The sequence below is a fragment of the Crocodylus siamensis genome, chromosome 7 (genome assembly GCF_052110815.1).
Source record: "Crocodylus siamensis isolate JL-2025a chromosome 7, ASM5211081v1, whole genome shotgun sequence".
Taxonomy (NCBI): domain Eukaryota; kingdom Metazoa; phylum Chordata; order Crocodylia; family Crocodylidae; genus Crocodylus; species Crocodylus siamensis.
The window spans coordinates 63,735,206-63,747,330 of NC_143401.1; the positions used below are offsets into that span (position 1 = coordinate 63,735,206).

At 38.8% G+C, this 12,125-nt stretch overlaps 1 protein-coding gene across 1 annotated transcript in view; it reads left to right on the top strand.

Annotated features, from left to right (window-relative positions):
- PAPSS2 (3'-phosphoadenosine 5'-phosphosulfate synthase 2) overlaps positions 1–12,125 on the top strand; it is a 48,655-nt gene that overhangs the window by 12,765 nt on the left and 23,765 nt on the right. The window lies entirely within an intron of this gene.

Here is a 12,125-nt window from a genome sequence, read left to right on the forward strand (position 1 = left end):
TGTAATGCAGTATACTGGTAGCAGAACAAGAATTAAAAAGTATTTATGGCGTCACTATATGGTTATCTGACCCTCCTAGATGCATTTTTGTCTCAATGTCATTTTGTTCAGATTCAAAGAACGATAACTACTGTTCAGAAATGTCTTCATCTGGTTTTGTTTCTTGTTTACTTTGAAAAACAAATAGTATTTTTCATGATTAGTCTTTCCTAAATCCTTTCCTAGATAATTGTGCATGAAGAAACATGTTTATTTTGCTAATATTGCCAGCATACACCTTGCTGCAGCTAGTAGGCATGATATTAGCAACAACAGTTAAAAATTCATTTAAAAATTTTCTGATGAAAAGAGGGCATATGTGTTTTTTGTAAAATAATTTCACCTTCTACAAATCCCATCGTTTTGAGCACTTCTCAGGACTGGTGTGCTGCTTTTAACCACTGGGCCTCCAGTGAAGGGTACTTAATGATATCACATGAAAGGTCAAGAGATAAACTTGTGCTAACCATCCTGTTTACTAAGACTGAGATTTTTCAAAGAAACTTCACATTGTCAGGCACCCAACCCCCACTGAATTTCCAATCTAAAGCTAAAGCCTACAACCCAGATTTGCTTACTTCTGGACCAAAGTAGTATTGAAATGAACTTATGCTTTACACAAGTCATCCATTAAACACTAGAAATGTTTTAAGGTAGTTATTTAGTCATGTTCACCCCTGTTCATCTTCATCCTTTTGAGTATAAACTAGAAGAGCAGATGTAAACCTGCTTACAGATTCATTTTAAAAGCGTGAATCCCTGTAATTGTCTGAAGCAAAAAAGAGTGTACATAACAGAGTTACATCCAAAAAAAATTCTAAAATTTCAAATATAGTTTAATGGTGTTATAGTACTGATATATCAAACAGCCAAACCCTAAGAGACCTGAGGAAGGGTACTGTAGTGCCCAAAAGCTTGTCTGTGTTCATCTCAACTATGTAGTTGTCCAAGAAAAGTTATCACCCCCCAAAATCCTTGCCACTCACATTTTTCATGATCCATCAGAACTACATTACCTCAACAAACCACCAAAACCAATTCCTCATAGGAAATACTGACCTTGAAAGAACAGTTATCCAAAAAGAGGAAAAATGAACCTGTTTTCCAGTTCTGTACAAATATTCCATAACACTAAGTTCTTTGTGATTAAAGATCTTTTTAAACATTCCTTTTCTGAGGAAAAAAAGGAACTTGATTATTTCCAGCAGACCCAGTTTCTGCATCCATCTAAACAGCTTCCTACATTCCCAGATAAAACACAGTCAACACTCAGACTGTAACTAGTTTGAGGAGGCAGAATCTTCAATGACAATGAAATGGGATGAGAACTCCATCTCAGCACTTCCAGGAAGAAGGTTTTAGAGCTTCCTATCATATGAGGGCAAGGCTTAGGTGCTTACCAATGGGCTCAGCTTTTGTTCTCTGCTTGATTACAATTAGTCTTTAAAGGATTGCTGTTTCACTAACTTACACTGTATGCAACTGAGGAAGACATTTGTCTGTGCTTCTGAAAACAGATCCAAAGTCAGAAGTCTGTTTTTGTTTGTTCTTCTTAGATTATGTCAGTCTGAGGTAATCCGTGTGTGGTATGCAACAATTTTTTTCAGGGCTAATTTACTAGCTGACCTCTGCAGTTTTGTAGAAAATTTCATGTAATGTACAGATACTGCTCTATTAAAATTAGTAGAAAGCCCGAGCTCATAAAGACAAGGATATGACTAATTTTTTTTAATCTTGAATTGTTTAATTTTTGGAAGAATGCCCATTGACTTCATTGAGCATTCTGCATGTAAAATAGGAGTTGAATACAGTGCACAGATGGTGAACAGACTTCAGCTGTGTTTGGTGCAAGACTTGTTTTTTAAATAAAAGGGGCTAATTCTTCCTTCAAGTTATGCCAATGCAACCCAGTTTAGATCAACTCCAGGGAAGGAAATTACTGTCTTTTAATCATTGTTTTTGTTGCCATGAAATAACTGAAAGCAGAATTTGGTCCTATACCAAATACATAAAAATACTCCTGCCTAGGGCCTGATTCCACTAATCTTAGATCTAGTTAGTATCTTACTCCATGAATAGTTTAATTGAAATCTGTATTTCTCCTCAGTGTGAGCTCTGCAGAATCAGACCTTTCCAGGAAGTTATGGTGGGAGGTAATTTTGTGTTCTATAGCTATGCTTATAATCACATTTCAAAAATACACATAGAAAGAAATGTAATAATCTCATCAATGCCAGAGGCATCTATGTTGAATCTGTTATGTTTTTAACAATAATTGTCTTAAATTGAGAAAAAACATATGTACAGTTATAAATATAACATGTAGTGTTGCATGTAAATTTATGCACATGGACCTTGTCCTGAAAGTGATCAGCACAGTTAGAGAGCTCACATAAGGAAAGTAAGATATAACTTATCTTCAGAAAGCTGCTGTGACAGCTTGATCAGATTGACAGATGGATGTTGGTGTCTGTCGCTTTGCCAGATGAGATCCTGTGCTGTTAGTTTAGTTAACCAATGTCATCTTTTCACCTTTTGCTGATAGTAATTTTTCTTTGAGTTCTTATACAGATTACAATCAGAAGTTAATTGTTTAACCATTAATAGGTTGCCAAACTGTCAAAGTCCTTAAATAACAGTTTACTTTGTCACAGTGCCATTTTTTTCCAGAAAACTTCAATGGTATGCTGAACTCTCACCTACAACTGAAATCAGCAAAATTGGCATTTTGGAGGACAATGCCTTATATATTTCCATTTAAATAAATGGGCCTTAGTTGCATGCTTTTGTTTATTTGGGGGGGGGAGAATTTTAAGAATAATTTGATACAACTGAAAGTATTAGAAAAGTCAAAATAATCATTGTTTTGAATTTGCAGTTAATGATCCATTCAACACTGAGCTGAGCGAATCATTCAGTTTTTTGTTTATCCACTTATTCAAGAAAAAATTGGTTCAGGCTAAACCAAAATGAAAACAATTAGTTTTTCTCAGGTAGGTTTGAGTACTTTCATGAGTCCTGAGAGAGCTGGATAAAGAACTTGCCAGACAGAGAAGAAAATTAAATATGGCAGCTGCCCTGGGTGCCCAGCCATATCATTACCTTTTTGAGATATATTACTCTTTCTTCTTTTGTAAACTCTTTTATCTCTCTTTTTCTTTCTTTTTTTAATTCAGCCATCCTTTCCTAGCGTAGAATCATATTGCCAATGATGAGACCAGATGAGTGGCTGTCCTCCAGAACTGTTGACAAGGCTACTTTCTGTACTTGCTAACAAGGCAGTGCAGCTACTTCCACGGGACTTTGAAGCCAGCCTCTGTTGGCTTTGGAACCAGTCCAGGCTTCCTATTTAGCAGAAGTCAAGGTGTTATCTTACCTGCATAGTTTTCACCAACACAGATTTTTTTTTAAACTTTGTGCCAACTACTGTGTAGTGTAAAATCAGTAAAGTTATTAGAGACCTACTACAGCTGAATTTGACTCATCAGGTTTTGTGTCAGGGTGATGACAGTATTGTCAGGACAACTTTTATTTAGTAAGATGAAACAGCTGTACCTTTTAAAACTGTGTGTTTGGCTATACCTGCTGTGGCTGCCTTTTAAAGTTTCCTAATATTTGACATCTGTATTAAGCTTCTGGTGTCATTTGTTCTTAATTACATTCATCTTTTCTTTTTTTGTGAATAAATAAATGTTATTGTGGAGTGCACATTTCCTCATACTTTTACCTAGGCTAATGTCAGAGCAGAAGGAAGTGTTTCAGTCCGGCGGCTTTGAATACCAGAGCAGGCTGAAATCTTGTCTCTCCGACCAAAGTAAGAACAATAGGTTTTTTCACAGAAAAAAAGTGAACAACCCCAAGTATATAACTTGAAGTGATCAAAATTAGTATATTTTTCATGGTCCATAAATAGAAGGCTTTTAACGATTGTGGACACTGTTCAAATTCAGGTGTGTAGCTTAATAGGCATATGGGGTTACAACATGGGAAATAACTTGAAACTGTGAAAATTCTAGCGGCTGTAATTCAACTCTTTGGTAAATATAAAGCAACATATATGAAATTCAAGTTTGTTTAGGTATTCATGTTCAATTTGAAAAGTCAAAGTTAACCCTATGGTTAAAAATAAAGCAGGAGAATAGTATTCCACTCGCTTCATCTAATATTTAAACAAAATTTCACTTTATTTACCTTATTTTGACATATTGCAGGTTGATTTTTGAATGATACTTAGGAATGGGACAGATATTTCAAAGTCTAGGTCATTATCCTGCCCTATCTAATCAAAAAAAATGCTTGACTGCAGATGATGTGAGAGAACATTTTTTTGTTTACGCTAACATAGGTGGGTTTATCAACATTACATTTTAAATTTTCAAGAATTTCTGATATCTTATTATGCTATGCTACCTACTCTAAAAAACAGTCCTTGCCTGCACATGATGAGAGAGTATTGAGCTGAGGATTTTAGTATTTTAAGTATTAGAAGAAAAGCTAAATTTATACTTAAAGCATAAAATATATCAATAAATTAACCTCATCCCTAGAATCCTTGAGATGCAATCTAGTTTGTTTTCTTTTGGATTTCTGATATTTCTGGCAGCATGTCTAATGATCCACCAACAGGTTCTTAGATATTATTATGCAGGTGCTACTTATTCTTTTTCCAAATTACTTTATTTAAAAAGCAAAACAATTCTCAATAACTCAAAATATGGGTAAATTAGATCAATTAGGATAAACTAGGCAGTTAACACCTTGAGGCACATTGGAGTTAACAGCTAGTCCAGGTAATAAAATATGAATCTATCATCTTTGCTGCAGAAAAAAGTGAACAACCCCATGTTTAACATAAATCAGTCTAAGTTGCTATCTTTAAACAACAAAACTTTAAAAACCAGTTTGAATAGGAAATTGTGAAACAAGAAATTATCCAGAGTAGGGAAGCTAACCAGTTATCACTACACTTATTGGTTAAATTAATCATTTAACCTTTCACATACCTAATCCAGAGACTAGATTTCCTCCAGTGTGTGAAATGCCCTGTTTATCCATATTGACCTACTCTACTCTTTTTCCCTTGCCTCAGCAGTTGCTCTTTCACCATCCCTTTCCTTTTGGTATAAAACTCTCCCTTTCTGCTGTCCATTTATAACATCTGACAAAGTAGGTGTTGCCTACCAAAATTCATAGTTGCCTACCAAAATGCCTATGGTTTATACCAATAGTGCTCAACCCATCTGGCATCACAGGCTGGACGAGTGGCATGGGGCTAGTCCACAGGCCAGATCAGGCCAGCATGTGTGGTTGATTCACGGTCTGATCTCGTACACTGAATCAGGCCACAGACCGACCCTGTCCACCATAGATCAAGCCGGAATGCCAGCTTGATCTGGGGTTTAGGTTGTAGCTGTGTTGGTCTAAGGATATAGACAGACAAGGTTCTTTGTGTAAATCCAATATCTTTTATCAGACCAACTCAAATAGTTGGGAAAATTCTTCTTATCAAGTTTTTGGGCACAAACATCCTTTGTCAGTCTGAGGAAGAAGACCATTTGCAGATGCTTCCTCAGACTGACAAAGGGTGTTTGTGCCCAAAAGCTTGCTAAGAATTTTTTCAACTATTTTGCGCTGGTCTAATAAAAGATAGCTTGAGCTGGAGCACAGGAGCATGTCATCTGGCCCACAGGACTCCCCAGGCATGTAGTAGAGTAGCTCTGCCTGGGACAACTATGATACAGCTCTGGGAACCATTAATGCAGCTACCACTTTTCCACCACCAGATTTCCAGACCTAGGGGGAGTCCCATGGGCCAGATTATACAGCTCCACAAGCCAAATGCAGCCCACAGGCCATAAATTGAGCACCACTGGCTTATAATTGGCATAATGGCATGGAGATTTGTCAAAGTACAGTCATTTACAGAAGTAATTTAAAAATGTTTTTTTTAAAGAACAGGAAAAATATTGGCCCTATCAGTAGGTACTGTTAAATTTGTCAGCTACTGAAGTAGCTCTGGGTTCAGCAAAAGAGACACTGGAGAAATCTATAAATTTCCTTCACAGAGCTGCCTGTTATACTTTGGAAAGAAGATAGAGAGTTCTTTTTAAGTAACATTTGCCCATTTTTCTCAGCTTTGAAAAAACATTGTGAAATTTATGAGTCCTAACATAAAAACTAATTATTATTTTTTTTTAGTATTAATGAAAGAAGTGATAATATATTACTGTCTCAGTAGAACAAGTTATCTGAACTGGGTAACTGCTAACTTAAAGTCACGGGGCGGCTTAAGAAACCAGTGTATGATGTGTATTTTATCTGCATTGTGAATGGAAATGGGAGCAAGTACTTCAGTCTTTCTTTTAAGTGTATAAAGAAGTTGTGGTTCCATGAGCAGATATGAATTTATTATATTTCTGTTGCACTCAAAATTAGGGTCACAATAAAGTATCAGAAATTCTTGAACTAACACAATCTTAAAAAACCTGTGTGCATTACTAGAGTAATTTTGGCATTTCCAACTGTCTGTCTCCAAGCTGAATGGCTACTTGTTTCAGGTAACTAGGATGTCTCTGTTAGTCTCCTTAAAATCTTCCATGGTATGTTCTTGGCAAAGGAAAGAGATTGATGTAATATTGCCAAAATTAACAAACATAAAAAGTTAGATTGTGCCAGAGAACAAGTGTGGTTCCACTCAGTTTATTCACAGCCCTGAATAAAAAATGGATTCCCAGTTCAGAAGTTTTCCTTAATGTTGATGATTAATGTTATGTGAGCCCATGGAATCACATACTTACTCAGTACTTACTCAGGATGTTCTGTGGCACATCACCAGGCAGCTCAGCTACTCTAAAAGAAGTCTTTCAGAAGAGATGGGTGTGACAAGCAGTACAGTTCATAATCCTATTAGGGCCCTATTATCCCCTCTTATTTTGGGAGTGGAGGGGATGAGAGGTGCTATATACTAGCAAAAATGACGTGTTACTGTGTAGGGGAGAAATATTAGGAGAAATCAGACTGCAAAGAAAAAGGAGAAAGGATAGTGTGTGGGCAGGAGAAACCTTGTGTTCTGCAGGGTTACTTCTAACCTTTGTGAGTACCCTAAACTAAGTGGGATTTCCTGTGAATTTTGGAAGAGGATACCCCCCATTCTCTTGGGGGGATCTAGGATTTCAAAAAGGGTGGTGTGGGCAAAGCTACTGATGGTACAGTGGTGGCTGCAGGCATATTACACAGCAGCAGCAGCTACTGCAAACTTTCTTGCTAGAGACAGATGTTCAAAAAGTCAGAGTTTGAATTGATTCAATCTTTGCAGGTTAGTCTAAGATGTGTAGATCAAGTGAACCAATTTACAAGTGAATAGACATTCACTTTTGACTCTGGAAATGCAAGCACATGCTTCAAGTTGCTCAGGCCAGAAGCCGGGGGTGCTAGAGTGAGCCCTCAGCTGGAAGGAAAATAAGCTGAGGAAAGGGGCATGGCCAGGCCCAGGCAGGCCTGGGTATGATCAGGGAGGGGTTTAAACCCCACCCTAGCCTGCAGGGACCCCAGCTGGGGTCTGCCTTTATGGAAAGGGAGAAGCAGCCCTTGTCAGGGGTCCCCGGCTTCCCACCCCTGCTCACTCACTGATGGTGGTAGCAGTGGGACCACGGCCAAACCCTAGTAACCTAAGGAGAAGTGTGAGTTTAATCACCCCATTGCAGAGAGGGGGCAGACAGGCTCCACTTCTGTACCTGGGGCCATGGTAGCCAGATGCCAATAGCCTGAGGGGAAGTGGAGGTTAATCGCCCCATTGCAAGCAGTAGCAGTGCGGGTACCAACACAGCGCCCTGGGCTGAGTCCTTCCAAGGAGCAGCCAGCTGGTTGCAGGGAGGGGAGATTTGACTTGGCTGTGGGGGCAAGGAAGGGGGCTGAGGCTAGTTACAGCGCCCGACTTGCCACTGCCTCCCACTGGCTACTGTCAAAAAGCTGAGTTAAAACTTAAGTAGAAGCAGGATTAAGGCCAAAATCTATTTGTTTTTAAAAGATTGTGGAATAAAACATGAAATCTTGTATGTTTTGAAAACAGTATTCTTAACAGATAATCTAAAAATATAAAGAAAGGAGTGTGCCTGCAGTGTCAGGCCTCAGTCCTGTACAGAATTATGCCTAGCACAAAACAGTCTTATTTGCTTCCATAGAATACTTCTCACATGCTGACATTTAATTTAGGTCTAAGTAACAACAATTGTCATTTTATTTATTGGTCTTGTTTTTGCTAAAATATAATTTATATAATTAAAAAAGGAAACATTTCTTGGTTACCACAGATTTTTAAAAATAATTCTTTTTGGACTGTATAAAACTGAATTATGGAATAAAGAAAATGTGAAATACTTAATCAGGACACTGTTACGTTTTTGTTATTAAATAGCGATTAAATGAAAACCACTTTATGGTCAGAAAGTTTATTGCTAAGAATGCGGTAGCGAGAATTGACATTAGCCCTGAATCTGTAGACTTTCTGTAATTCCATTAAAGGCAAATGATAGTTTTAAAAATGTGCAAAAACCACAGGACACACCCAATTCAGAACCCACTGAAATTAATGGAAGTTTGTTTCCTCTTTACTGAGAGTTATAGTCAGCCTTTTCTGCATTATCATGTTGGCTTGGCATTAGCAATTTGTTCTTTAATATTTTCTAAAATTAGGCACAGATCCTGCAAAATGTATGCAGTTTGAGAAGCTCTCTCACCTGCCTAACGTCATTCTTTGTAATTAATCTTACATACATTATTTGGGCTGTTTCTAGTGTATAAAGTTAGTCATGCATATAAAGTCTTCAATAGATTGGGGCTTTATTATAGTTTTGCAGCTTTATAAAACAGGCTACAGTCAATATACTCTCTGGAAGTTTTCTTCACAGTTGCTTGCACTACCAGTGCCAATCATGCATTCAATATATTCATACAACTTTGATTCTTTTGTTCCATTGGATGCATATGCAGCTAATGTACTCTTAATACTAGGATATTGTAGGGAATATTTCTCTGCTGGCCTAGTTCTGGGACAGCTGTATAATATATTTTCATGAGGAAGTTTATATTTGAGGTAGACTTTCTTTGCAGAAGGGAAACTTTAGGAACTGGCAGGCTTAAGGATGAAGCATCAGGTGAGCTTTGTGCTGCAGTGTTGGTAGTTCTAAATTAACAGTAACAGTAGCTTCCAAACTGTAGAAAATAGTAAATTTGGACCCGGATTTAGTGGTTCTGTGCTCTGTTGAATTAGGAATAGTCATCAACAATTGATGCTGTTCTGTAAATTGTGACGAACTTTGGTGTTTCAAAATAAATGTGACTTTTTGACCTCAGGTATAGTTAATACTATGACAGATTTAATTTTAGATGCCGTGTCCATTTAGCACTTGCTGAAATGCAGTGGTCCCAATCTCTCAAAACATCCAGCATTACATTTTTTTAATATTGAGCAATTATACTGGCGAAGAATTCTGTATCTGAGCATTGGTCAGAAGCATTGATGTGCTGGTGTTTATCAGATGGTGACATTTACTGATTCCTTCCTTCAACAAGGACAAGGAGTAAAAAACGTATTTTAAAACAAAAGAAAAAGGCAAATGTACTCAGCCTCAGTAATAGCCACACAAAGGCTCCAAAACAGTTTGTTTTAACCAATGAAGTAACTGCTGAAGGAGAAGCAATCAGTTGCTAGCAATCTGTGAAGGAGCAACCGTCTGTTCTGTGAGCTATGGCAATTAAAATGGGAACTGAGAGTGAGAACAGGAGGCCTGTTGAATCCCATCAGGGCTGAATGGATCTCCCACTGGTTAAAACAGCAGCTTTCAAAATTTTTTACTTCGGGGACTTCCCATCATGTCATGAGACAGTATCATGGATCTGAGAATAGGAATTTATCATATCTTGCAGTTTGGGAGGATTTCCCCCCCTATTCTAAGTACTTGTAGTCTGCCCAGTTTTTCCTTTATTGATATCATCTTTACGTGTTGAGGAGTTCCTAGCATGGGTAACACTGCTGCCCCCCTCCCCTGCTCTTGGAACCTGTACACCTTCCCTTCCCTTGGACCCATGCCTGGCCCTGCTCTGCTCTCTGGACTACCCCCCAGTCTCAAAATGCCCCTACCCTCTGCTCCTGCTCTAGGAACCTGCGCCCCACTGGGCACCAACTCTGCTTGTTAGGCTCTGCTGCTGACTTCCCAATCCACCTGAACATCTTCATCTCTAACACCTCCATGGATAAATGTTGTTTCTTCACTGCCCAGCAACTCCATCCATACAATAACACCACTGTCTTGTGAATTTTTTTCCTTCAGATGAATTGACACTTTCTTGTCACAAATCACTCCACTCAGCTTACTTCATTTCCTCAATGCCTTATTTCAGGGATGGGCAACTAATGGCCCATGGGCTGGATCTGGCCCACAGAGAGCAGGGTGTTCTCCACAGAGTTCATCAATGGGAGGCTTTGCCTGCACTGGGGCCAGGTGGTGGGGCAGCAGGGAGCTTCCCTGCACTGCACCTCAGACAGTGCAGAGAAGCAGTACTGGACTGCCTTGGACCCAGGCTAGGCCATTCCAGCCTGCTTCTGGCAAGCATTGGTGACACCTTCTAACTTCTGTGTCTGTCTGTTGTACACTCAGTTATTGGCACTTGGATATTAAAAATGCCTGTAAGTCAGATATAAGAATGTAACAGTAGTTGTGCCATAAATAAAGCAGCCACCTTTCAGGGAGCAAAATCCTGGATGCTCCACAAACCCCCCATTGAAGTAGTTTATATCTCTCTTTTTGGTTATTATTGCTGTCCTAATGCATCACTGTAGACATGTTGTTAATTCTGGAGAGGAGCATAACTAAGTAGCCAAGGTGCAGTACCATAAGAATGCAACTATGCAATGTGGAAATATTGCTTTGGGAAGCAGCATTATCAGTTCAAGATGATCAGTGAGTCCTTGGGGAAACTGGGACATTGTCCTGAAATTTGCTAGCTAGTCCAAGATGATCAGTCCCTTTTACTCCTAAAAAATTGCAAGTATAAGATTGCACCCAGAATTTTCAGGTGTAAAAAAAGAAAGTCGGCTTTTGAAATCTTTCAACCAAAACATTTTAAATAAGTGAGAAACTGATTATTTTTTCTCAGAATTGTTAGGTTGGTCTCTCTGAGGAAAGGCAGAGTAAATGGGGAGCAGGAAAAGGAATGACTTCTGTGTTACTGAAACACTTTTCATCTGAATTTTAGAGGAGCAAACTCATCTGTTATTACTACATATTGATTTTCCAAATAGATGTGTATTCTGTTGCTGAATCCTAAGACTGTTACTGATCTCAGAAGCAGAAAAAATTAACTGTCTGCCTGGCCAACATGTTTAAAATACTTCTTCCATTTTATTTTCTTGTGGCTGACTCCTTTTTTCTTTTTTCTGAAATTATCTGGGGCAAACAAAATCTGGGTTAACACTTTACTTCTTTAATCCTAGGAGAAGTATAAATATTTTTACAACACTAGGTGGAACATTATGGTGAAATTTAAGAGCTCCTTGTTGCATATGCAGTACACTAAATGTTGTGTAAATGATCATCCAGATCTCTTTGGGAGAAAATATTTCTATGGTTTTTCCCTTCAGACTCCTGGGCTAGGGACAGAAGTTACACAGAAACTGATTTAAACCTGTAACAGAAAATAAGCTCAGTGCACAGAAACCAGTTTCAAAATGGCCAAATACAGTTTAAGATAAACCTGGTTGAATGTAGTATCAGACTTAACCGATTGAGTTCAAACTGCTTTATGGAACTTCTGTCCGAGGTCCGTTCCTGGTTTAAGTTAAACCAGAGTCCCCCAGCATCCCAGCATGCTCTGCAGACCAAGAGGGGGGAGGGGCTGTGCTCTCTGCTCCAGCAGAGCAGAGCTGGCCCTGGCCCTCTGCTCCCTAGCTGGAGCAAGGGTGGGCAAAGGTGATGGCATGGCCAGATGCCGCCCCCCCCACAATGCAAAGGGGGCAGGGAAGTGGTCTATTCCCTCCTTCCCTCCTGTGTTGCACCAGTACAGACTTGCTAGGCATTTTTCTGCTCACT